This window comes from Symphalangus syndactylus, chromosome 22, assembly GCF_028878055.3.
Source record: "Symphalangus syndactylus isolate Jambi chromosome 22, NHGRI_mSymSyn1-v2.1_pri, whole genome shotgun sequence".
Classification (NCBI taxonomy): Eukaryota; Metazoa; Chordata; class Mammalia; order Primates; family Hylobatidae; genus Symphalangus; species Symphalangus syndactylus.
Genome location: NC_072444.2, coordinates 58,359,346 through 58,387,215, shown reverse-complemented (window position 1 = coordinate 58,387,215; position 27,870 = coordinate 58,359,346). Strand labels below are relative to the sequence as shown.

The window sequence follows — 27,870 nt, the reverse complement described above, 5'->3', positions numbered from 1 at the left end:
TATCACAGTAAAAGTAATTAAGCAATGTAAGACGCAACCAGTATTCATATATTCACGAATCATCAGGCTCTGAAGTTGACTCGAAACAGGTGGGTAAACAATTTGGTAGGGCTGTGCTGGCACTTTAGACTTTTCCTCCAGGTCTCCAGCTATTCCAGTGTAAATTGGTGGAGGCGATTCTGTCTTTTTCGGACCTGAAAGAAGCCAAGCTCTCAAAAATGTGAATCAACGGGATTATTTACGCATGTATAACTGGAATCCACTCCAAGATGCCGATTTTGCTGCAGAAGAGATACTCTTGCTCCCCACCCCCTCCTTTCTTTTTGACAGTCAGTTAATAAAGACTCAACAATAAGCAGCTGCCAGTGATGTCATTTGGGACTTTGTCCACGGAGCTTGTATTTACAAGCTTGGAGCAACTACGGAGCCGCAGCCCAGAGAGCAAGTCTCCGCAAACTTGCTCCGCATTCACGGCAGGACTTCCCAGCCACTGTGGATGTTCAGGAAAACCGAATCTGTTCTCTTAGCGTGGCCTTTGAATGCTTCAAAAATAAACAGAGGATAACCAACCGCGGGAGGAAATTTTTAGCTGGAGAGAGTTGTTGCAGTTCCTGTGTCTGTCTCCAGGACTGTGATATGTGTTGACTGAAGAGCTAACTACAAGTAAGACTGTTGGGATCTTTTTTTTTTTTTTTTTTTTAACTCTTGTAACAGTTTCTCTTATTTATACAGCTTGTTTTCCTTCTAAAGTGAGATGATGATGTTTACATATTTCTCCAGGCTCTTTCGGCTGTCACAGCAAGTATGCATTTGTTCTAAGTAACTGTAGGGCCCTAAAGTGGACTGGAATTAGGGGTAGAGGACCCCTTGTCTCTGAGAACAAACACCAGGATGAAGATGATAAGGAGATACTGAATGGCTAGTCCTCATTTGCCTCTGCAGGGAGGTCAGGTTTGGTTTTTCATTTGTTTTGTTTTTGTTTTTTAAAGAGATACAACCAACCAAAAAACTACTAGGTTGATCTAGAAAGTTTAGCAGACAACTATGAAGGCTATTTTTTCATGAACTGGTGTGCTGCAGGGAGAACCCACTTTTTGTCTCTGATTCTTTCTGTGGTTTATGGATTTCTAGTGTGTGGATGTTGATGTTTATGGTCTCTCGTCCCCTCCTACCTATACCCTCTCCCTAAACACACACACACACACACACACACACACACACACACACAGGCTCATTCATCCTCAGGAATGTGTATGTATCAAAAATATTTTGAAATTGAAACTGTTTGTATTTGGATTCTTTTCACATTGAGTATCTAGAGAAATGTTCAATGTTCTGACTTGTCTTCTGAGTTGGAACCCAAGTTAATGTACTACTGAAAAAGGCAAACTTTGACACTCAGCTAGATCGGTATACAAAATCCACATGTTCTCTTTTGCCTGCCTCAGGGCTCTTTAAAACTCTCCAGATGTTCTCTGGGATTTAAATAGGAAGAGTGAGCTTCATGTGTGCCGCCAGCCTGGACAGGAGCCTCTTATCCCACCTGCACCGGCTGGCCTGTGAGCTATTCTCTGTTGCCACCCGGGAGTTCTGCTGAAGAGCCCAGTGAAAAATTGTCTTTCTGTCCTTCAAGCTACCAGCTCTGCTCCTCAGTGCCTGCAGTTCAGCCTCTTGCAACCAGTAGCAAATCCCGGCTGATTCCTGCCCTCTAGACCTGACAGCCCGCTGCACGGATTGGCAAGAAGTGGCTGTTAGCCTGTTAGCTCCGCACGTGAACCCCATGACTCACTCAGGAGCCTGGCTTGCTCCTGAATTCAGCTGCTCTGTCACCAGCCCAGAAACATGGTGACAGCCTTCACTGCCTTTTCCTTGTCTCTAGTCTCAGAATTGTGAGAAGCCAGTGTCAAAAGGCCTCAAAATATTTGACTGTTTTCCAGGGAGTCCTAAGGTGGGTAACATCCTGCCTCTTTGTCAGCTCCAATTTTTTCCATCAGAACATTCTAGGCTTAGATATGTTTTGTGTATTAGAGCTCAGTGCTCTTTGCAATTCTTTGCTTAAAATAAGGGATTTGCTGCTAAAACAGATTTCAAACTATTCATCAAAGTTTATCCTTTCGCAGAAGAAAACTTGGGGCACAAGGAAGAGAAGTGATTTGTCCAAGAGCACCCAGTAAGATGGTGGCAAAGCCACAACTAGAAACTGCGCCTTCCGTGTTCATTCCAGCATGTGTCCCACTTCTCAAGTTCTTAAATATTGAAAAAGAAATGGGACCCACACGCGGTTCCTATGCCTTCCTGCAGGAACAGGGCTATGTGCAGGTGTACAGATGAAGGTGGTCTGGCAAAGAGAGAACATTCCCGTTTTGTCTTTGGCTCTCATTACATTTCTTAAGGTGTCTGTTCCTCATTGTTTTCACTAGTAAACCAAAGAGAACTCTGTGATTATTTTACAGATAATGGCCTAAAAGCAAATGGAGCAGCCTCAGCAGCTGAAATAGTTCAGAAGGCATTTTGCACTGGGTAGTTTGGGATACCTGAGCTGATTCTCAACTCTGATACTCAGTGTTTATGCTTTACTTCCAAGTCTCAGACTTCTTCTTATGGCCACAGCTTGCTTTGCTTTTCCTCTTTTGGGCCCCTCTTTCCAGTGGAACCTTCTCTTCACTTCTTCATTGATTCCTCCTTCCCACTTCATTCTCTCACTGCAGCCTGGACCTCAGTTTCCAGTATTCAGCTAGATCCCATACACCCGTCCATTACCCTTCTCTCTGGAGCCTTCCTTGCCCCTGACTTTCCTACCTAGGGTGTGGGGGCCTTCCTGGACTCTCCTGGTCCAAGTGGTGATTCACTTGTTTGGACCGTCATGGTATCTTGTGCCAGTTTTTGCCCTGGGATCTGGAGCTTCTTTGCCATGTTGTTAAATACCTCTTTCCATCGAAAGCAAGGGCTGCTTGCTATATAATACTTCTTATAGCTGCGCACTTAGCACAGAGTAGTTATTTAATGTATTATGCCAAATAAATGAATTAATTAAATATCCATTTTCCTGCCACAAACACCCAAGCCTCAGCACTTGGTTGGCAAAATTATCACATTACTGTGCTGATTGGCTTTAAATTCTTCTTCACTGTGGTTGAAGGCCCTTGATGCCAGACTTCTGAGCATGAAGACAGGGATATTCTTGATGTGATGCCTGGCTGTCTTCCCTGGCTCATTTCACTCTACTCCACAGTGTGGACTTAGAGCTGTCTTGGGGATTCTGGGCCTGGCGGCTCACCAGGGTCTTCACTATGCAGCACAGCACAGTGACTGAAGACTTGGACTCTGGAACCGGGCTGCCCAGGCTCAAGTCCTGCTTCCGCCACTTGCTGGCTTTATGATCCTGGTTAATTCACTTAACCTTTCTTTGAATTTCTCCTCTTTAAAATGTGGATAAAGACAGTGCCTCCTTCATGGGAAGATGGAGAAGGATTAGATATCTTAATGTAGCTAAAACAATAGGCACAATGCTAGGCATACATTAAGTGCTAATGAGTATTAGCTACTATTATTATTTATCTTGCAGACGCCCACGTCCCACCCCAGACTTGCTGAATCATGACCTCTAAGGTAGGATTCAGATCCAGCCATGGTTAAAAAGTTCCTCAGATGATTTCAATGGGAATTAGTGGCCTAGCTACCAGGAGCTGCTCTCTATTACTGAAATATGCTGGGCTCGTATGTTCTTCAGCACATCTACACCTTTGTGCTCCTGCAGTACCTCTCCACACACTCAGTTTATCCTCCATACCTTGCATGCACCTCCTGTCCTGTGAGCAGCTTTTCACATCCCAGTCACCACAGGTAGGTGTCCCTGTGCACCATGGAACTCCATCCGCATTGGTTCACTGCGTGTCTGTTCCTCTCTTCAGCCTCTGTGTCTCATGAGGGCACACCTGCCAAATGACTCCCCAGACTTAGCACCATGCATGACACTGCCCTTAGGGAATTACTTATTGAGTAGACGGATGAATACTCCTCACTGAATGCCTTCATTTCCACTTGACTCCTGCCCTGTGCCTACCCCTTTCCCATGGTGGCACCTGTGAGCCTTGCTTCACTCTCGAGTCCCAGCTTTGCCTGTGCTCCTCCCTCAGGTGGTGTCTCCCTCCCTACTTAAGAGAGAAGACTGCGGTCCTGCATTCTGAAATCCTTCTATGTTCCTTGGCTTCATCTGACAATGTTCCTACTCTGTCTCCCCCCTTAACTTCTCTGAGATGAAGAAACGGTCACACCCCATGGTATTCTATCTAAACTCTGTTGGGATGCTTACACTGCATAGCCCCATTTTGAAAGTATTTCTTTACCTTCTGCTGCTGCCATTAGATTCTAGTGAATTTGAGATAGGGTCGCTGCCAAATTTGAGTTGCCAAATTTGTAATCTCAAGTGTAATTTATAATCTCAGCACCTGGCACACAATGAGTTCTCAATAAGTGAAAAAAATGTATGGATACATGGTTGATGGGCACAATAAAAACAGATTTAAAATGTTTTCTTCCAACAGCAATCACTATTGAGTGGTTACTGTATACCAGGCACACTTCCAAGCTCTGTGCTCATGCTATTTTATTATGATCATTGTATTCATTGTCTAAGCAAAAACGCTGATGGTCAGAAAGGTTAAGTAATGTGTACAAGTCACATGGGTGGGTAAGAGGCAGAGGCAGGATTTGAACCCACAGCACATATTCTTTTCTTTTGTTTTTTTTTTTTTTGAAATGGAGTTTCACTCTTGTTGCCTAGGCTGGAGTGCAATGGCATGATCTCCACTCACTGCAACCTCTACCTCTCAGATTCAAGTGATTCTCCTGCCTCAGCCTCCTGAGTAGCTGTGATTACAGGTGCCTGCCATCACACCCAGCTAATTTTTGTATTTTTAGTAGAGATGGGGTTTCACCATGTTGGTCAGGCTGGTCTCAAACTCCTGACCTCAAATGATCCACCCACCTCAGCCTCCCAAAGTGCTGGGATTACAGGTGTGAGCCACTGCACCCAACCCCACAGCGCATACCCTTAACCTTTCATTTTACGCCTTTCTGGATATGGAGGCCTCATGAGCCTCACATTCACCCACAATGACTTTTTGGTCATTCACATCTGCTGCTGATTGACTGCACTGGCAGAGCAGTATAGCAGATTAATACATCCACCCATTCAAAGTGGCGATTCACATTTTCTAGCCTTTGCAAAGTGTCTAACGCCTATGCCCAGTCCTTTAATATTTTTGTTTTTCTTTTAATCTCAGATCTGAATCTTTTTTTTTTTTTTTTTTTAGACGGAGTCTTGCTCTGTCACCAGGCTGGAGTGCAGTGGCACAATCTCGGCTCCCTGCAACCTCTGATTCCCTGGTTGGTTCAAGCTGTTCTCCTTCCTCAGCCTCCCAAGTAGCTGGGATTACAGGCATGTGCCACCACTCCCAGCTAATTTTTGTATTTTTAGTAGAGACGGGGTTTCACCATGTTGGCCAGGATGGTCTCAATAGCCTGACCTTGTGATCCGCCCGCCTTGGCCACCCAAAGTTCCGGGGTTACAGGCGTGAGCCACCACGCCCGGCCAGACCTGAATCTTTTTGTAGAGTAGCCCAAGTTTATGGTTAAACATCAAGATTATTTACATTCTTGGTTTGGGTCTTGGTAGGCCTAGTAAAGTTTGGTCAAGAGTGTAATCCAGGGATTAGATACAAAGAAAAAATTGGAAATAATGATTGGCCATTTGTTTGTTCCCTAAAAATGATTGCCTAAGGAAACGGTAGCATTTTGTGAAAGTGGATTTAAATAGCCAGAAGGATTTAGTCTGAACGCTCTGGCAAGTCATGGACCCAGTTAAGCACAAAGTACCTTATAGCCTTTTTCTCCAATTCTCTAACTCTACAAGGTTTAATGCCTTTGGAATTTTGGGTTCCCAATTGTCCTTCCTTTATAGATGAAATAATAAATCTCTCAGATACATAGAACATTACCCACACATTTACAATGCCCCAATACATACTTGCCTAATGAAGTGTATCGTGTCAGTTTGGAAGCCTCAATTACACAAGGTACTTCCCCGTAGTTACATAAATTAATCTTGGTATTTTCAGGGCAAGAAACCAGATCTCTCCTTTTAGAAATCAACTTTACCAGATTAGTGATTCCTTTGAGGAGAATTTGGATGCATTGTAGAAGCCCAATGGACTGAGTTCAAGAGGAAAGAGGAGAGTCCCAAGCCCGTTTTGGAGCATAAACTGGGAATAATAACATGTCAGATAAATATTACAGTGTTGAAAGAAGAGCGGTTAGTTCTGAAATGTGGGAACAAGTGTTGCTGTCGAGACGCATGTCTGACAAACCGCTCCATAAAGGCGACTTGCTTCATTTGGCAAATTGAATCTAGAAACATAGAACTGATCCAGGCCAGCCCAAAAGGCATTTCTCAAATGGTTTCCATTGTCAGTGCTAACTGGTTTTGTAGCAACTTAAAAAGTCAAAGTAATACCTGCTCATAAATTAGAAAATCCAACAATAGTAAAATGTTTATGTATCTATGTATATATATGAATATTAGTACTAAACAATAGCTCTAATATGCTTATATATATAAACATTGAGTATATCTCTCTATATGTGTATATATGTGTGTGTGTATATATGTAAAATCTTACAGTCTCTTGGGCCACCCTCTCTACCCGATTTCTGAGTTGTTTTTTTCTTCAGCTGTTTTTATGTCATATTCCCAAATCACATGTTCCTGTGTGTATGTCAAAGTACTACTTCTTTATTATTATCGTAGATTATAATATATCTTTTTGTACCTCCCAGAGCATCCCTATTCTTCAATATAATTATATCGCAGTTTTAATTAAATGTATAGTGCTTATTTTTGTCTTGATTACAAATATTGTTTACGTTGAGTCAAATCATTATGATCACATCTTTGTTAACATTTTTTCCTAAAGTTGTTGCCTCATTTTTAATATTTACTTAGTTTTCTAAGACCCTATTGCTGAAGTTTCCCAGTTGCTCCAACAGTCCTTTGACAAATGTGTCAAATACAATCTCCTTTTAAAACATTCAGCTTCTGTGAATAGTTATATTCTCAAGTCACCATGTTCTTTTTTTTGTCAGTTGCCAAGGAGGATAAGTTAATTATTAGTTGTGCCATATCAGAAACAATTTAAAATGCCTGCCTCCAATGTTTCTTTTATTCTCATTATAGCCAATTACTCATATTTGGGTAAATAGAAACGATCTGGTTTATTGTAGTTGGTAAATAGCAATCATAATTTGGTTTTATAGTCTCACGAATACTCAGTACATTTCAATGTAAGAAATATCCTTCCTTTCTGAGTACCTTTTACATCTAGTATAGCTTCATCAGAGGAAAGCAAATGATACCTCATGTAATGTTATTTTATGAACCACTAAATGAATGCTCAAAATGACATTTATTTCTTTCCTTCCTGATTTTTCCCCACTTATTCTTTCAGCCTAGAATTATAGAATCAGGAATGTGAGATATTTTGTTATTCAGAGTAGTTAAAATAGTTTACTTAAAATAATGTGAAACTTTGCCTTTAGAGACGGTGTTCATGGAGATTGCCAGTAGAGGGCCTTGTTAAACTAAGTAAAATTTCACATACAGGCCAATTGCCAACAGTTACAGCCACCCTGTTAAACAAGCTCTTGTTTTTAGGATTCCTGATTAATAGCAGTAAAACTGTGAAAATGATTTTTTAAAGTGCATCGTATTTCTTTCTATAAGGAAAAATTGGATATCTTAACTTTTCATTCTCATTGTTTTCTTAAGAGGAAATTGGATAATTCGAATAGATCATTAATAAGCCATCAACCAAACCACGGCTGTGGAGCCTAGTCATAACATCTCTCTAGGACATTTATTTTGGAGTTGGGGTCCTGGGCTCTGAGCCTTTGGGGAACCCAGTATTGATTGTTGAACATGGTGGAGAGAGATGACGGCTCTCTTGACCTAGGCACAAGTTATACTTGCTGCCTACATTTCAGTGAGCCTTACTCTCAACAAAAGTGGGTTTTCTATTCTCTGCAGCTGGACAAGAATCTTCTCACTCTATGGTAAGCCCTCACTTTGGGCACAGCAAGAAGAATCTAGACCCTGAAAGCTGGGAGCATGTCATGTTCTCCATCTCACCCACTTTCCAGTCAAGGAAACAGTGGTGGGGAGGAGCAGGGTAGTACAGAGCTGTTCTCTTCCTACCTGCTGGCTTCTTTCCAGCTCCTCTTATTCACCCAAATCTCTCCTTCTGGGGAGGGTTCTCTTCTCCCCACTCTATCCTCCTGGGTGCAACTTCTTCTCAGCCTAAACCACACTTCCTGAGGAAGGCTTTCTTTACTTGTGATGTACTCTGGTAGCTCCATCTCTTTGTTTTTCATAGCACTTATCACCATATAATTAAATATATCATCAACTATTTGATTAGGAACGTCTCCCCATCTAGGCTGTTACATTCCGCGAAAGCAGAGCCTGTGTCTGTTTTGCTTGAAATCGTAACCTTAGGACCTAGAACAGTGGCTGGCCCACAGTAGGCGTCCATCAAATACTTGGTGAATATATGAATATACACAAGTTTTCTGATTTTTAAATTAGTACTTTCTCTTCTCCATTTTTATACTTAGGAAAACATTCATGTTTATATCTCATCTGATGGCATTCAAATCTCGTGGCAGTCAAAATGTCTGTGGACTTGGGGCACAAAGGCTTGGCATTGGGTTTTATACCTAACTTTCAATAAGTGTGTGAGTACCTCTTTATTCCCCATAGTACAAGAATCAGTATTCATGGCATTTGTCCAATGGGGGCTCTATAGGTATGAGAGCAAATGAATAAGAAAATGGGCAAGGATTTCTTTTATTCTCTCATTGATGAAGACAAGAGGAGTGGGAACAGATAGATGTCTTGAGCTTAGTAATGTGCCTTTTTGTTTCCTACATTGGGCTAGAGATTTTCTAGAGCCCTGTATGCTGTGAAACGTTCTTTTCCTGAGACATCATGGTACATTAGACCAGGATTTGATCTTTGGAGTCAATTAATGCAGACAGTATAATGGAAGGCATATAACTACAGCTCTTACCCATGTGGCATTTATCCTTGCATATCCCTGGGTTCTGATCTCTGTTCTGAACTCTACTGACTTTGGGCAAGTTATTTATCCTTGTCAGGCATGATTTCCCCATCCATAAAATGTAGTAATTTCAACAGTAGCTGGGTGAGGGGTTCACGCTTATAATCTCAGTGACTCAGGCTGATGTGGGAGGATCACTTGAGGCTGGGAGTTCAAGACCAGCCTGGCCAACATAACAAGACCCCATCTCTAAAAAAACAATTTTAAAAACTTAGCTGGGCATAGTGATGTGCACCTGAAGTCTCAGCTACTCAGGAAGTTGAGACTGGAGGATAACTTGAACCCAAGAGTTCCAGGTTGCAGTAAACCCTGATTGCACCACTGCACTCCAGGCTGGGAGTTTCTTAAAAAATCAATAGTGATTTCGCCCAGTATTTATTAAATGTGTATGATGTGTCTGACCCCATTGTGCTTTCTATTCATATTGTCTCATGTAATCCTTACAACAGACCACTAGATAGACGTTATTATTAATCCCAGTTTTTAGATGAAAAACCAAGGTACCAAGATGTTAATATGTTCCAGATCACACAGTAATTATTTGAGCCACATATTTAGATTATATTACCTTCTTACCGGGTCATCGTGAAGAATAAATGAGATAAGCTACCTCAAGTGCCTGTACCAAAATAGACTCACAATACATGTAAGTAGCATTAATACATTAATAATACTATTAATACATATTAATCCTGTTCTCATTATTGGCTCTTATCATTGAGGATGATGTAGGCCCTTGTACGTCAGTGACTGTCTTAGGGCAACGAGAGAGGTGAGGACAGCACTGTGTGTCCCAGGTTTAGGAAGTTGTTTAATCCTAATGTCAAATGTCAGCAGTTCCCTTTACTCAGTATTTTGGCACAAATGAGTATTTGCCACTCCAAAACAACTGCAAAGAAAAATGTCCACCCCCAACCCCCTGCTGGGTCATGAGTGCTTTTATTATGTTCCCGCCATATGGGATTTTTTTTTTTTTTTTTTTTTTGCTCAGCACATTGCATCTGTTTATGTGATGCCCCTGGCTTTATCATCTCTGCATTTCGTTTGGCAAAACTGTCAAATCCTGTGGTCTTCTGTGTGTGTAGAACTGCTAATTTGAAGTAGAGTAGAAGCAGACAACGGAGTCAGAAGGTTGTAGGGAGGATGTGACTCCTTCTATAGGGTCTTCATTCAATACCCTTTTTCTGTAGTCCTGGACCATCTTCCCTGGCCGCCCCCTTCCTCTTTCACATATCTGTGTCTATTCCACCTTATTTCTCAATCTTCTGTCTTCATTCTTCCCTCTACACCATTTGCATCTCACCTCTCCTATTTTCTCCTCCCTTTTGCTCTTATTCTCCCTCCTCATCTTCATTTATCTCTACTGCTCCTCCTCTTCCTCCTCTCCAGAGCAAAGAAGGGACCATGGTCAGTGTTTCTCAATGAACCAGAGACCAGAGAAAAAGACCACCTCTCCATAATCTTCAAATGCCCTAGGACTTTATTATAATGCTCATCTCATTAAACAAAGAACACATCCACATTACAGGCCAAACGAAAGGGAGACCAAAAGGAGCAAGCAGCATGGTAGAGTGGAGAGTAATCTGAACAAAGAAATTGAACAATTCTATTTGTAAAATCCTGCCATGAGCCAGCTAAAGGACATAGGATGAAGTGTTCCCATCTGCAAAGTGAAGGGGGAGAAGATGAGATGGTCTCAAGGCCGTTTCTGGTGCTGTGATCCTGTTATTCATAGTCACGCAGTGATTGCAGCCTGATTCACAACACAGGCAATTATCAAAGCACCAAGGAGGAAAGCCCCCACCTCAGGGCAGTGGGCTCAGGGCTGGGCTGCATGCAAGGGCAGCCTGGGGACCCTGGCAGTGTCTGTGATCCCAGAAGTCCCCTGTTTTCCCAAAGTGCCGAGGTGATTCGTCACTGCACAATGCTGTGTGTCCTCACAACAGATGTTAAAGGATCGCCCTTGAAAGGGTGTTTCTCCAAAGCATCTAATTATAACCTCTACAGAAGATTAACAGATGTTATAATTGTCTTTCTCCTTTGATTAAATAGTTTCTGCATGAGTAGCTTTCTTAGATTTTCCTTCTATGTTTTGTATGATCTTATAAGTAACTGACATGTGTCTTCAATTTTGTAGAGATAGTTCCTCAACAGGCTTGGTAAGAATCTGCAGGCTCATAATTTCATTATCTCTCTCTCTTTCATTCATATGTCTTTTTATACATAGAAAACCTGGGCAGGCGAGGGCTGTGCTTGTGTAGTCTGAAGTATGGTTATAAAGGTGTCCTGGTGGTAGGAATATGAATGTGGCCAAGAAGCTGGCCTCTCTCTTTGCTATTTGTGGAGGTGACTGATGCTCGTGAATGTTATCTAGGAAAAGCTGTGCCAAATGGGAAAGGAAATTTCAGCAAACTGTGCACCAACCAAGCATTCCAGGTGCCAAGCGTGCAAATGAGTGTGTGTGCAGAGAGAAAAAGCGCATTCATGATGTGAATGTCTGCAGATTTCTCTTACGATATTTGTTTTGGAAAGACAAGCTATCAGCCAGGAGCATTATCAGCACCAAAAATATTATTTTCATTTCATTATTTAGAACCTAGAATTCTCTCCATTGCTAGGCATGTGGTTTGTATTCTGTTGCTCATTTATTTTACCTTCTATTGAGCTTATCAGGAAGGATGATGCCACTAACTACAGGAATAAGAAGACTTCTTTCTCATTGTCTCATTGTCCAAATGAGTATGTTCCTTCTTGAGAAGAGAAAATTATAAGGAAGGATTTCAGACATTGGATGAATTTATGGACAGTGAAGATGAGAGGAACGGAAATAAGAAATACTCAGATCTTTTAGAGGGATCTGCTTAATAATAGTCTCCATCTCTCCATACCCAAAAGTCTGAAACAGACTCATAAATCAAGGCAAAGGTCACTCCTTAATCAGCCTGAGGGCAGAGAGCAATATAAGCAAAATAAAATTTGGCTTCACTGAATACATTAGCATTAAACTTTGATTGAAATAAAAAAGAAAGATTCTTGAGTTGGCTTATCAAATAGGTCCTATATAAATTCAATCTCCACTTTCATCTGCACTTGCTAAGGAAGAGAAGGGAAGATGAGTATTTTCTTAGTGTACAATCTACACTGAATACACATGCTACTGGAAAATCAAAGGGGAAAACATTTCTCTTTATGGGTTTCATAACATAGTGAGGAGAGGGGGTTAATCCCACATGGGGCGTTTAAAGAATACTACACACCAGTCAGTACGATTAAGTTCCAAATGAATGATCAGAGGTTTGACAAATTAAAAGATTTTGTAAGTAGGTGACTAGAATCATGAACATTCTATAATCCATATCATATTAGAAATGGCTAAATAAATTAGATTTATTTGGGACATTTGGAAGAGGAAGATGTTTAACCTTTTTTATTGAAGTATAAAATACATACAGATAATTGCACCGAAGTATAAAGCTTGATACATTTTTATAAACTGAATATACCCATATCACTAATCCTCAAACAAGAAATATTGCCAGCACCTTAGAAGCCTTCCTCAAATTCCCTTTTAGTCACATTCTCTAAGGTAACCACCACACTGACTTCCAGTGGCTTAGATTAATTTGGCCTTCTGTGTACTTTATCTAATTGGAATCACACAGTATGTGTAATTTTGTGTCTGGCTTCTTTCCTTCAAATTATGTTTGTGTGATTCATCCATATTGCTGTGTTTAATTATAATTTTATGCACATTGTTGTATAATATTCCTCTGTGTGACTCTGCCACCATATATTCTTCCTACCGTGGATGGGCATTTGGATATTTTCCAGTTTGGGACCATTACACATAGTTCTATTATGAATATGCTAGCACATGTCTCTCATGTCTCTTGATAAACAAATCTACGCATATATGTTGAGTGTGCTTGTATAATTGCTACACATAGTAATAATAGAGTATCTCAGATCTAACGCCCAACAGTCTTCCAAGGGGACTGTACCAATTTATATTCCCAGGAACAATATATGAAAGGAAGTGTGGTATTTTAATTTACTCAAGAAAGCAGCACTATGACTAAGAATGGAAGTTAAAGAGAAGTCATTGTGGTCTAATATTAGGAAGAACTTTTGTTCTTTTAGAAACAAGGTGAGAACTTATGAAAAAGGTTATTTTCCCTGGAAGTCCTCAGACAATGCTGGAATGGGCTTCATTGCAAAGGCTGGTAAGCTGGAGGATTCCAAGGCCATTTTGATCTATAAGCCTTGCATATGCAATATAGTGAGCTCCAGGGAAATTTGAAGATGAAAGAAAATGAAGAGGACACTGTGGTGGACCAGATAGTCAGATTGTAGAAGATCAGACTTAAGCCAGAGCAATTACACAGGCAATACTGACTCTGTGAGTAGAGGAGAGCCATTCAAGGAAGGGAGACAGTGGTGGAATTGAGTGAGGTCATAAAAAGAGACAATATGTTAGTCAGTGGAAGAACGAAGAGAGTTTTGCATGCAAAAGCAGGTTCATTATAGAGTCCCAATGGAACACAGGGTGAAGCCAATTATGAGAATTGTAAAGCAAAGCAGAGACGTTTGATCAGCTCTGAGAGAGATCAAGTGATGCTCGTAAGATGTCCTGGGGAAGAGCTGTTCCACAGGGAGGTGGCCAAATAACACCAAGACAACAAGAACACTTTCAAGGTTGCAGAAAGTTTACCAAGACTCGTTGGTAGCTATGCAGTGCTTCAACTTCTGCTCTCATCTCCTCCACACCTAGATCCCTCTGACTCGTAACTTCAGTTCATGTGTGACTTCAGTTTCCTCCTTTTCCCTGGAACAACTCCTGGTACCTCTTCACAGCTGATTTCTTTTATAGGGACCCCAATCACCAGCCCATGGTACCTGATATTGACCAAGCACCCCAACGAACTTGGTTCTTGTCATTGCCAATTTCCCATTATATCAGTAGGGTCAACGTATCCCATACTTGGCAAAGAGTTATTTTGGATCCAATTCCATCTGACTTTATTTTGTATCTTTCACTTTATTTTGATGCTGTATTTCATTATTTCTAATAGTACTGGGAACTGATCAGAGTACTAAGAAATCACTGGGTCATAACTCCTTTGTACTTCAACTGCTGGGAAGCTCAGAGCCAAATTGACATGTGTAATTACCAATGTTCTGTTGGTTCATATACCTTACCTTGGCAACATTTTTCTCTCATCTTTACTTTGTACTTTGTGGCAAAGCAGAATTTTAAGATGGAATCTAAGATCCAGGTCCCCATTGTACGATTCCCTCCCTGAGTGAGGATAGAACCTGAGAATATGACAGATACCACTTTTGTGATTAGATTGCATTATATGGCAATTGTGGAAGGACTTTTGTAGTTACAGTTAAGGTCCCTAATCAGCTGACTTTGAGTGAATAAAAACAGGAGATTTTCTTGAGTGGGCCTGACCTAATCAGGCAAGCACCTTACAAGATTGTCTAGAGGTCAGAAACTAGAAGCCTCAGAGATTCTGCTGCTGGCCTCGAAGAAGCAAGTCATCATGAGCTTTACAGCCACAAGCAAGGAAATAAATTCTTCCTCAAACCACATGAACTTGGGAGAGGACCCAGAGCCTCAGATGAGACCCCAGACACCTGAGGTCTGTCACTTGACACGTTGATTTTAGCCTTGTGGGAACTGAGTAGAGGTTCCAGCTAAGCTCTGCTCAGATTCCGGGTTCATAGACAGTGTGAGATAATAAATGTGTATTATTCTAAGCCACTAAATTTGTGGTAACTTGTTACACAGCAATAGATAACAAATATATACATTTTTACCATCTCTAGTTCTGTATATAACTCATTTATTATGCATATAGCCTCTTTAATTATTTTTGGAATTTGATCAAAATTGAGCGGGTTGAGCTCAATTAGTGTCCTAAGTCCCCTTACTACTGCTCCAGGGTGACTAGGGATGATGCTGTCTCCTTCATGGCCTCAGGCTCCTTCCTGCTTCTGTGATTTGGCTCCGGCCCACACTTCTACTTGGAATGTCTTCTATCCTCATCTCCACCTATTTAAACTCCGTCTAAGCTTAGAGGCCCCGCTTCAGATCCACAACCACCATCATTCCTGGAATCTGATTTTTTGAGTTCTTTTTCTTCCCCCTATTTCCGAATCCCTGCAGTTGTGGTTCCCAAGTTTGGGCTGACAACATTAAAAATGCAGATTCCCAACATTCCTTCCCTGCCTCCCTGCCCCAGGAATTCAGGTTCATTATGGAGTTTTTGAAAGCCTTTAATAAGTGACGCTTCTGGACAGCTAGGTTTGACAACTCATCGCTCTGCCGTATTCATACCAGTCGGCTCTGCCTAGAGTGCCCAGTGCGATTTACTGCCTGTGCTTAAGGTTTTTAAAACTCATAGTCCGCCTCTAGTCTGGACAGCATATTGTATATTCGTGTATTTATCTTGACCCTAATTTTATTATTTTCCCACTTATATCCTCCCCGTTTACTTTCTGTTTATTTTATCATTTGGTTTTTGTGTGTATTTTTGTAAGTAATCACAAATCCTTTTGGGGAATGAGGTTGGAAATAAGTACATAAACAGAAAAAGAATGTACTCTAATACTTTAATGTGCATGAATCTTGTTTCCCTGACGACAGTAAAACTTTTTAAAACTTGGGCTCTGACTTCTACTTGCTTCATGCCCTCATGATACTTTGGACAATTTGAGCATATAGCAACAGTGTTCAGAAAACTAAAGATTGGTGGTCGGACGGATAAGAAAGGGATCTTGTTCTGTAAAAAGAGTGTTCATTCGTCTGCTTTCTTTCCCCCTCCTGGCTTGCCCCACCTGCTTCTCAATCTTTTGAAGCATTGGACAAAGAATTGCTCTTTTTCCTACACCCAATCATTCCAGGTTAGCACAATGCCTAGATAGGGTTGTAGAATTAACGGGAGGGCTCATTATGTCTCTAAGTTTTCATGTGCCTGAAATGGCTTTACACCAAGTGTTTTTTTGTTGTTGTTGTTGTTTTGTTTTTTTGTTCATTTTGTTTTTGCCTGCTGGTGCTGGGAACAGGCACATTCTAGGCACAGGGTGGGGGAATCCCTCAATCATTGAGCACTGCCCTTTCCTTTTCCAAAGCCCCACTGAATGAGCCACATTCAGGATAAACGTGCCCTTATGTCAAAGCACACATTGCGTGATCTCCCTTGGAACTCTACAGCGCAGCTTGTATATCTGGTAAGTGGAGTATACATGAGCAGAACGGCAGGTTTATCACACAGAGCTGAAGAATGCTCCAGGGAAATTCTACAGAGGCAGTCATTGTGGAAAATCTGATAAATTATACTCTTCTAAATACTCCTTTTAAGCCCTTTCTACCGTTTTGAAAATATATAATCTCTTGGGCAATAATGAGTTTCCTGACTCTTTCTCTCTCCTGTCCTTTCTGCAAATCTGTTCTGATACTCTTCAGTGGGGGCACTTTTTCACCTGTGGCTTCCTCTTGGATGTACTTCACTGTATCTGAAGATCTGAGCTCAGCCAGTTGGGCATGGTTAAGATGTATTCTGAGTCTGTGTGTTTGTGTGTGTGTGCTCATACATGCAAGGCAGGGGTGGGGGGTGCGTGTGTGCATATGAGCACATGGATTTGTGTTTCAGCATTTCTGGTTTTGCCCTCTCAGTTAGACAAAACCAGAATGTTATTTTGTTCAGGCTCAGATTTCCAAATTAAACTAATCGAATCTAGTACCATAACAAACCAAAATAATTTCAGGGCATTTTTAGCAAACAGTATCAATCTTCTACAAAAACCACAGTATTTTCCTGATGAAGAGGTTTGTGTATCATTTTCTCCAATGTCATTGGGGTTATGCTTAAGCCATTATATATCTTTTATCATTGTAAAAGATAAGTGTTTGGACTGTTGAATCCTACCTCTCCCCTCCTCCCTTCTATGCTATCTTCTTGTAAGGTACAAAATTCTCACACTTAACTTCAAAATGTTTCAATTTTGTTTCTTAGGCCAGGTAGATATATAGTAGTGAGTGCCAATGAAAGCGTTATAACAAGGTAGATTGTTAGAGCTCACATCTAGTAGTGGGTGCTAGGTGTGGTAGCCACTGAGGTAGATTTGACTTGGAGCCTGCCCTTGTGGGATGGCAGAGCCCACAGGCAGATATGCAACCTATCAAACTCTGCATCATGATGCTGATCAATGGAAACAAATATGCATATTTTTAGAGGCCGTACCTGTCTATCAGTTTCCGTCATCTTCTTCACTCTCTGTCTTGGATGGCAGCTTCTTAAATCTGTGCAAACTATGGGCAGAGGGAAGTAGAGGACCAAACACATCAGCCAGCTTCTGCTAGCTAGATGCATCTTGTGAATTTGGTCACCCAACTTGGCTATTTCTGCATCTCCTGCCACACTGACTTCAAGCAGAACTAGGTAGGCAATCTTGCCAAGAATAGCATGAGCAAAAGCTTTAATATTCTAAAAGAGATAATGAAGAAAAATAGATGAAGAAAAAACTCATTGTAGCTTGAGATTGTCCACACTAGCTGCCTCTGATATTTGGTTCTACATCTCTTTCCTTTTGAGTGTCCCTCCCAGTGCCTGATCAGGACTTTGTATAAGCCCTCGTTTTGTAGGGACTCAAGGGAGTTCCGTCTTCCTGCATGCCTTAAACAGACTTTCAAAACTATAGAGAACTACCCTTAAGATGAGGCTGTGAATAACATGGGGTCATGGGAGTTCTGGGTTAATGATATTGATCAGTGTGGCTTGCAAATGAATTATTCTATAGGCAGGGGAGACTTTGAGATGTGAATTTGATTCTGAAGGCTGATAGTTACATTTCTGGGAAGTTGTGGGCATCATTCTCTGCCTTTCTGAACTGAAAGTATAAGTAATCATTGGGATAGAATAGGAAGGAGACAGTGATTTAGATTAATAGAAATTTGGCTGTATTTGAAAGGAAAGGGCACTTTTAGCTATTTATCCTAGAAAACAGTTCATCCATTTGTGTGAAGAGGCATGCACAAGAATGCACACTGCAGTAGCATCTGCAGTAGTGATAAGTTATTTGCCAGTGAAGTGCCCATCAACAGGGAAGGAAAGAATCAAACAAACAATATTCCATTCACACCGTGGAACCCGAGTCATCATTAAAGAATTGAAGAAGAGCTATTTGTATCTTGACATGGAAAGACCTCTGTGACATATTATTAAGTGGGGAAAAAGCCAAATTGTCAAGAAATATGTAAAATAGGGTATCATTTTTGTTTATTAAAAAGCTTACATATTAAATATGTACATGTATTTTCCATGTAGGTTTCTACATAATTTTAACTTTTTACTTTAAGAAGATATTCATGATTACTTTTGAAAAAGAATGATATATTGTGTGTGTTTGTGTATACACATGAATATTTGTATATATTTTAATAAGAGAATATTCTGAAGGAATATTTCATGGAATAATGAAAAAGAGATTTATTTTTTCCAAATAAGTAACCCGAGGTAACCAAAGGTAATATAAAAGAGGAATGAAATCTCAGTTTTTCTCTGGGTGCATCAGTTTCCAGACACGGCAATTTTAATTTAAGATACAAATCAAAGCTGTTAAGATACAAATCATCAGCTATTTCTAAGTAGGCATGAAGCAGCATAAGTTATTTGCAAAGAAATACATTGCTCAGGAGTTTAACTTCATTTCAAACAAGATAAGCTTGTTCTAGATATTCAGTACTGGGATAGAGATAATCAGATAAATGAGCTGTGGCTTCTGTCCTTGAGGGGAACCAATCTAGCGGGAAAGACAGACAAGCAAACACCTACCATTTACTTGTGAGTCCACACTGTAATACTCCAAGACTGAATGAAGTACTCCAGAGGGGAGCAAGTTGTAGACACACAAAGGAAGAAACAAGTATTGATTGTTTTTAGGGAAATAAAGATACAGTTTTCATAAGGAGCATGTGAGGCTGATTTTCTAGACCCCAAATTTGGTAGATTTTGTAGGTCTTTTGGTAGACCTTCATTTCCCACAGCAGAAATAAAGATGCAGAAGGCTGAAGGCCTGGGGCCATAATGATGGTCAATAGACTTGAGGTTTTGGTACTGATGAAAAGTTCATTTTGCAACTTAGAAGTGATAATATTAGACTGAAATAATGCTATTTGATGTAAAGCTTCCAGTGACCTACAAAAAGAGGCAATTTTATCTGGTTACTTTGAGTAGCTAACATTTCTTGTACACTTACTTGGTACTGTGCTAAGTACCTTGTATTAGTCCATTTTGCATTGCTCTAAAGGAATATAGGAGGCTGGGTAATTTATAAAGAAAAGAAGTTTAATTGGGTCATGGTTCTGCTGGTTGTACAAGCCTGGTGCCAGCATCTGCTTGGCTTCTGGTGAGGCCTCAGGAGCTTACAATCATGATGGAAGGCAAAAGGGGAGCTGGCATATCACATGGCGAGAGAGTGAACAAGAGAGAGAGGGAGGAGGCACCAGGTCTTTTAAACAACCAGATCTCATGTTAACTCATAGAAAGAGAACTCACACATTACCGCAAGGACAGTACCAAGTCATTTATGAGTGATCCACCCTTTTGACCCAAATACCTCCCACTAGGTCCCCCCTCCAACACTGAAGGTCACATTTCAACATGAGATTTGGAGGGGACAAAACATTTAAACCATATCATACTTCATATAAATGATCTCATTTAATCCTTATAGCAATCCTACAAGGTAAATAGTATTCTGATCCTACGTATGGTATACGTAGTGTTGTTATTTCCATTTTATAAATAAGAAAAGTAGAGATCAGAGAAGCTAACTTACTTAAGTGATTTTATATCACCACACACAAATAACTCCTAAAACTCCTAATTTTATCCATACGCCAATACTGCACCGGAAGTAGAAGACCTTCAGGTTTTATCGTGAAGGGAGTACCAGAAGTATAGTCTGCAGAGTTTAAGAATTTCCAGGAGATGACAAAAACATAGTACATAGCTATTCAGATGGACCCCTTAAATGGTGATGGGATGAAGATCACGGTGTAAAAGATGTCAAGGTAGTTTGTGCAAACGTTGGAGCCACTGCTGGTTATGTGAGCAGGGAGGAAAAGAGAACTGCGATTTCACTGGCCCTGTGAAATATGGTGTCATGTTCTGAGGTTTGTTACTTGAAGGCTAAGGAAGGGTTAAAACTGGATCGTATGAGATGACAGGGTAGTGGTGGAGGACATTAGCAATCTCTCCCCCTTTACCTGAAGCAAATGATCATGGATTTTCCCAAAGTTAAGCTACTATAATTTGGAAACCACCTACATGTTCAATAAGGAGTAGCTAAAACACATTATAGGATTATGGGACATCCAATTTATGAGATACTGTGCAGTCCTCAAATATGGTACTGTGGAAGAATGCTTAATGGCATTAAATTATACTTAGTACATAGCTGTAGGTGGAGAATTATGGAGTGTGCATTCCCATTTTTGTAAGTGTATTGTCATAGACATTTGTCCTGTTCGTGACTGCTTATGATCTCATGAACAGCTTTTCTGTGTTTAGGGACATCCCCATGATACAACCATCTCCTCCCCAACATTGAAACCAGAACTCAAATTTTCAGCCTCACAGCTGGGATGTAGGCATATGATCTGAGCTCCATCAACCAGATGTACCATGTGAGAGAATTCAGTCCTGAAGTGAGTCAAGTGTGCAAACAATCCCTGTGCAAACCCTTCCATTTTATTGAACAGGTGGGGACATTTTATTGAGGGAGTTCATGTGAGAAACTGGGTTTTGGAGGCAGCAGCAGTAGCAGCTTCCTCTTCATCCTAGTTTCGCAAAGTGATTTGGGGCATTGTTTATGGCCACTTAGTCCTCAGCCTAGCTCCCAGCCCTCTCTATTTTGTGAAAGATCTGACACTTTTTTAAAAAAATCTCCTTTATAAACTTCTTAGGCAGCATCATGTAGTTACAGCCCAATGTTAACACTAATCTTTTTGTTTTATTCTTTTTCTTGTTTTTTTTTGCAAACATTTATTCAACAAAAAAATTAATAACTGTCTACCATTGCTGAGAACTCAGGCAAGTCCTAAAGGAGCAAAGATGCTTATGATGCTTTCTTTGCCTCCAGTCCACATATTATGTATACAGTCAGGAATGTTTCTTTAAATAATCTTGGCAATGATTTTTCTAAAGGCTGTATGAGCATATAATGAGTTTGAAGGATCGTGATGTAATTACCATATATTGCATAAAATGTATTTAAATTATTGTAGCCATGTTTGATTTAATTTTATTACTAAATTAGGCTATTTTCTCTGTGAATGTTGCTGTCATCTTTTGTTCTCATTTATGTGGTTCCCTACTTTAGTTGAATCCTCTTACTTTTCTCTTTTCCATTTAAAATATTGTGATTTTAAATTTATCATAATATTATATTTTTTCAATTAAAAGTTTTAACAAAATAGGAAAGACAGTGAGACAAAAATTCATGAAGTTACCTTCAAATGGATTGAATTTTTTTGTTTTTTTTTTTATTTCTACCCCTCTGCTTGGATTTGATTTGATAATTTTGTTATTTGTTTAGTGGTTACCTTGTAATTTGTGACACACGTATTAATTTTAATGTATATACATATAAAATACTTACATATTTATAACAAAGAATAAGATTTATTTAGTATCTTTATACCCTTTAAAAATAAAACTAAGACCTTATCGTGTTTCCCTTACCCATTGAACCCCACTGTGATTTTTTTTCTTTCTTTCTTTCTTTTTTTTTTTTTTTTTGAGACAGAGTCTTGTGCTGTCACCCAGGCTGGAGTGCAGTAGCCAATTTCGGCTCGCTGCACCTCCACCTCCCAGGTTTAAGAGATTTTCATACCTCAGCCTCCCCAGTAGCTGGAATTACAGGTGCACGCCACTACGCCTGGCTAATTTTTGTGTTTTTAGCAGTGATGGGGTTTCACCATGTTGGCCAGGCTGGACTCGAACTCACGACCTCAGGTGATCCACCTGCCCCAGCCTCCCAAAGTGCTGGCATTATAGGTATGAGCCACCGTGCCTGGCCTTCAATTGCTATTTTTAATGGCCTTAAATAATTAGATTTATAAACATGTTTGATCCATGTCTTTGCTTACTGCAGTCTCCTATATTCTCCTTCTCTCTCATTTTTTGCTAAAGTATATCCTTCATTATTTTAGTGAGTGTCTGGGGAAGGTAAAAACGTGTGTTTTTAGTAAGTCTAAAAAGTTTTTATTTTTCCCTCATTCTTGGATTATGCTTTAGCTCAATGTGGAATTCTTAGTTCACAGTTATTTGCCCTAAACACTTTGATTACATCGTTGTCTTGTGTTCGTTCATTAATTTTTGCTAACTAGAAATATCCTGGCAATCTAGCTCTCTAAGAGGATTTCATTTTATGTCCTTTTAAAAACATCTCTCATAACTTTTAGGATTTTGTCTTCCGCTTGAGGTTTTTATGGTTTTAATAGTATACATGTTGATATGCGTAGTATTTTTCTTTTTCTTTTTTTATTTTTAGATGGAGTTTCACTCTGTCGCCCAGGCTGGAGTGCAGTGGTGTGATACCGGCTCGCTGCAAGCTCTGCCTCCCGGGTTCAAGCAATTCTCCTACCACAGCCTTCTGAGTAGCTGGGACTATCAGGCACGTGCCACCACGCCCAGCTGACTTTTTGTATTTTTAGTAGAGATGGGGTTTCACCCTGTTAGCCAAGATGGTCTCGATCTCCTGACATCATGATTCGCCCGCCTCGGCCTTCCAAAGTGCCGGGATTACAGGCATGAGCCACCGCACCCAGCCTGTATAGTATTTTTCATACTGCCCTCGTAGTCATAAAAGCACATGTTCTTCCGTTTTGAAAATTTCTCAGCCCTTATCTCTTAGGATAGTTCTTCTATGTTATTCTATTTTCTCTTTTCAGAATTCCTTAGATACATTTTGGAGACTTTCAATGGATATTTTTTCTCTTCAACTTTTTTCTCTGTGCTTTATTCTAGGTGGATTCATCAGCATAAGTTTTTAATTCATTAATTATCCCTTTGATTGTCTTTTCTAGATTTTGTCTTACTGGCATTTTATTTCAGACCGTAGTTTCTTTTCCGTAGATTTATAGTAGATCTTCTTCCTATACACTTGTTTTTGTTTCTTATTTGCCTGTCCTTGTATCACATTTCTCATCCTTTTTATGAATGGTATTCTATTTTATGTTTTGGTTTTTGTTTCTTTTTAATGTCAGTTTTAGCTTTTCATTGTTTTCATTTCTTTGACGTTGAATTATCTGTATCTTTTATTTTGCTTGTGTTTTTAGTTTTTTGTGCTTTAAACTGTCCATTTCTTCTTGAATCGGAGCTTCCTCTCATCTCTGTGCACTCTTGCCCTCACCTAGAGGATTTACGGATGCCTCTAGGAAGTTTACCAGACACCCCAACTAGAGCTAGGTTTCATGAGTGACTTGATGCATCTATCCTGTAATATAAAACTGGGGGGCCGGGCACGGTGGCTCACGCCTGTAATCCCAGCACTTTGGGAGGCCGAGGCTAGTGGATCATGAGATCAGGAGATCGAGACCATCCTGGCTAATATGGTGAAACCCAGTTTCTACTAAAAATACAAAAAATTAGCCAGGCGTGGTGGCCGGCCCCTGTAGTCCCAGCTACTCAGGAGGCTGAGGCAGGAGAATGGCCTGAACCCAGGAGGCGGAGTTTGCAGTGAGTCGAGATCGCGCCACTGCACTCCAGCCTGGGTGACAGAGCGAGACTCCGTCTCAAAAATAAAAAATAAAAAATAAAACTGGGTACATCTCAGATGAAGCTGAGCTATCAAGTGACTTGGTTCAAGTCCTATCTTTCAGACTGTCTTTCCTTCCACTACGCAGGTGCACATATGTAAGCTGTGACCCCAGGCAGTAATTAGTTTTCACAATCCTTCTTTCAAGATGGAGGGACCCTTTTCCCAGACTATGTTTTCATGAAATAAGCTGGCTGGCCTTTGTCTCCCAACATTTATGGACAGCTTTTGGTGACTGATATATATTTGATGTCAAACTCTTTCCCATGTTTATGTCCCTCTGGACACAGAAGTCAGTAGGTCCAAGACTTCAGTGTCCTGTTCCTTCTCTGAGCTCAGTTTTTTTTTTTGCTCACAGAAATGTTTATTTGTTCATATATGCCAGCGAATTTACCTATAAAAGTTACATATCTAACTCAACTATTATTTTACAGAAGATTTTTACTCTGAGGTCCATTTCTTCCGTGGCTTGGCTTTAGAATAATCATGAATCCTTCAAATTAGGCTAAAAAATCTCTGCAAGTTACATGTATTTTAATTTCCCCTGATTCTCAAAGTTTTTAAGAGCCACTCACCTAATTTGACTTCTTTAGTTTGAATTCGTATTATATTTCTAAGGAAAAGACAAAGTAACCACCATTTTTTTTATTTCTCTTCTGAGACAAATAATTATATTGTATACCTTCAACAATGTTAGCATAATTTTAAAAGGCAATAGTAGAGTAGTGCCTTCAAAAGTGTTTGCATGGAGTCCCCTTAAAGTAAAATTAAAATTTGGCTTTATGGTGCAATGGTTTGTTTGTTTTGGCAGTCAGTGGAAATTATTTCTTTAATGGAATGAAATGCAAATATTAAGCAACAAGCTTGAAACGATGAGGGTATTTATGTTTTGGTTTCTTAACAATTGTGTTTTTCTGAGGTTATAGGAGTTAAATGCAGTTTGCTTGTTGATGGCATTGCATGCATTGTCAGCAAATGTGGGCAGCTAAGATATTGTTAGTTTTGAACATTTAGGAAGTGTTTAATGAGTGCTGGTGAAAGATGATGGAAGTCTTATAATTTATTCTAAGTGATTTGAGGAGGCTAAGCATCTCAACTTGTTTAATTCAAATGTACTGTATACAAACATATGAGTCTTTTCATGACTTAATAAAAAGATTTAAAAATAAAACTAGAAAATATATTACAGCTAAAGTAAAAATGCATCTTTTAAAGCAAAGAACAAAAAAGTTAGAATGAATGAAGGAAATACGAACTAGTTTTTCAATTTGAAGCTTAAAGGAGATACAATACAATAAACAGTCCAAACTGTAATTAAGAAAATACTCCCACTTATAATAGAACAAAAAGAATAAAACATCTAGGAATAAATTTAGGAAATGAAGTACAAGACTTGTACACTAAAACTCATAAAACATTGTTGAAAGAAATTAAGACTTGAATAAATGGAAAGACATCAAATTTTCATGGACCAGAAGACTTAGCATTGTTAAGATGGCAGTACTCCCCAGATTGATCTACAAACTCAATTCAATCTCCCATTGGATTTTTTGTGGAAATTTATAAGCTGATCTTAAAATTCATATGAATTTCCATATGGAAATGGAAGATACCAAAAACAGCCAAATCATCTTGAAAATAAAGAATAAAGTTGGAAGATTCACACCTCCAATTTCTTTTTTTTTCTTTTTTATTATTATACTTTAGGTTTTAGGGTTCACGTGCACAATGTGCAGGTTTGTTACATATGTATCCGTGTGCCATGTTGTTTTGCTGCACCCATTAACTCGTCATTTAGCATTAGGTATATCTCCTAATGCTGTCCCTCCCCCCTCCCCCCACCCCACAACAGTTCCCGGAGTGTGATGTTCCCCTCCTGTGTCCATGAGTTCTCATTGTTCAATTCCCACCTATGAGTGAGAACATGCGGTGTTTGGTTTTTTGTCCTTGCGATAGTTTACTGAGAATGATGTCTTCCAGTTTCATCCATGTCCCTACAAAGGACATGAACTCATCATTTTTTATGGCTGCATATGTATTCCACATACATAGTATGTGCCACATTTTCTTAATCCAGTCTATCGTTGTTGGACATTTGGGTTGGTTCCATCTCTTTGCTATTGTGAATAGTGCCGCAATAAACATACGTGTGCATGTGTCTTTATAGCAGCATGATTTATAGTCCTTTGGGTATATACCCAGTAATGGGATGGCTGGGTCAAATGGTATTTCTAGTTCTAGATCCCTGAGGAATCGCCACACTGACTTCCACAATGGTTGAACTAGTTTACAGTCCCACCAACAGTGTAAAAGTGTTCCTATTTCTCCACATCCTCTCCAGCACCTGTTGTTTCCTGACTTTTTAATGATGGCCATTCTAACTGGTGTGAGATGGTATCTCACTGTGGTTTTGATTTGCATTTCTCTGATGGCCAGTGATGATGAGCATTTTTTCATGTGTTTTTTGGCTGTGTAAATGTCTTCTTTTGAGAAGTGTCTGTTCATGTCCTTTGCCCACTTTTTGTTGGGGTTGTTTGTTTTTTTTCTTGTAAATTTGTTTGAGTTCATTGTAGATTCTGGATATTAGCCCTTTGTGAGATGAGTAGGTTGCAAAAATTTTCTCCCATTCTGTAGGTTTCCTGTTCACTCTGATGGTAGTTTCTTTTGCTGTGCAGAAGCTCTTTAGTTTAATGAGATCCCATTTGTCAATTTTGGCTTTTGTTGCCATTGCTTTTGGTGTTTTAGACATGAAGTCCTTGCCCACGCCTATGTCCTGAATGGTATTGCCTAGGTTTTCTTGTAGGATTTTAATGGTTTTAGGTCTAACATGTAAGTCTTTAATCCATCTTGAATTAATTTTTGTATAAGGTGTAAGGAAGGGATCCAGTTTCAGCTTTCTACATATGGCTAGCCAGTTTTCCCAGCACCATTTATTAAATAGGGAATCCTTTCTCCATTTCTTGTTTTTGTCAGGTTTGTCAAAGATCAGATAGTTGTAGATATGCGGCATCATTTCTGAGGACTCTGTTCTGTTCCATTGATCTATGTCTTTGTTGTGGTACCAGTACCATGCTGTTTTGGTTACTGTAGCCTTGTAGTATAGTTTGAAGTCAGGTAGCGTGATGCCTCCAGCTTTGTTCTTTTGGCTTAGGATTGACTTGGCAATGCGGGCTCTTTTTAGGTTCCATATGAACTTTAAAGTAGTTTTTTCCAATTCTGTGAAGAAAGTCATTGGTAGCTTGATGGGGGTGGCATTGAATCTATAAATTACCTTGGGCAGTATGGCCATTTTCACGATATTGATTCTTCCAACCCATGAGCATGGAATGTTCTTCCATTTGTTTGTATCCTCTTTTATTTCATTGAGCAGTGGTTTGTAGTTCTCCTTGAAGAGTTCCTTCACATCCCTTGTAAGTTGGATTCCTAGGTATTTTATTCTCTTTGAAGCAATTGTGAATGGGAGTTCACTCATGATTTGGCTCTCTGTTTGTCTGTGATTGGTGTACAAGAATGCTTGTGATTTTTGCACATTGATTTTGTATCCTGAGACTCTGCTGAAGTTGCTAATCAGCTTAAGGAGATTTTGGGCTGAGACAATGGGGTTTTCTAGATATACAATCATGTCATCTGCAAACAGGGACAATTTGACTTCCTCTTTTCCTAATTGAATACCCTTTATTTCCTTCTCCTGCCTGATTGCTCTGGCCAGAACTTCCAGCACTCCTCCAATTTCAAACCTACTATAAAGCTATAGTAATCAAGATAGTACTGTGCTGACATAAGGCTAGACATATACATTACAGGTATAGAATTGAGAGTGCAGAAATGAATTCTCTCACTTATGGTCAATAGACTTTTGACA

At 39.8% G+C, this 27,870-nt stretch overlaps 1 protein-coding gene across 4 annotated transcripts in view; it reads left to right on the top strand.

The window, feature by feature from the left end:
* Positions 1–27,870, top strand: part of NCKAP5 (NCK associated protein 5) — a 1,005,982-nt gene that overhangs the window by 108,928 nt on the left and 869,184 nt on the right. Inside the window, exon 1 of one of the 4 annotated variants that reach the window (XM_055260747.2) lies at positions 562–663. The exons of the other annotated variants lie outside the window; for them this stretch is intronic. The gene's annotated coding sequence lies outside the window, so the exon portion shown is untranslated. Of the gene's footprint in view, positions 1–561; positions 664–27,870 lie in introns of those variants that run through there. 4 annotated transcript variants of the gene reach the window in all.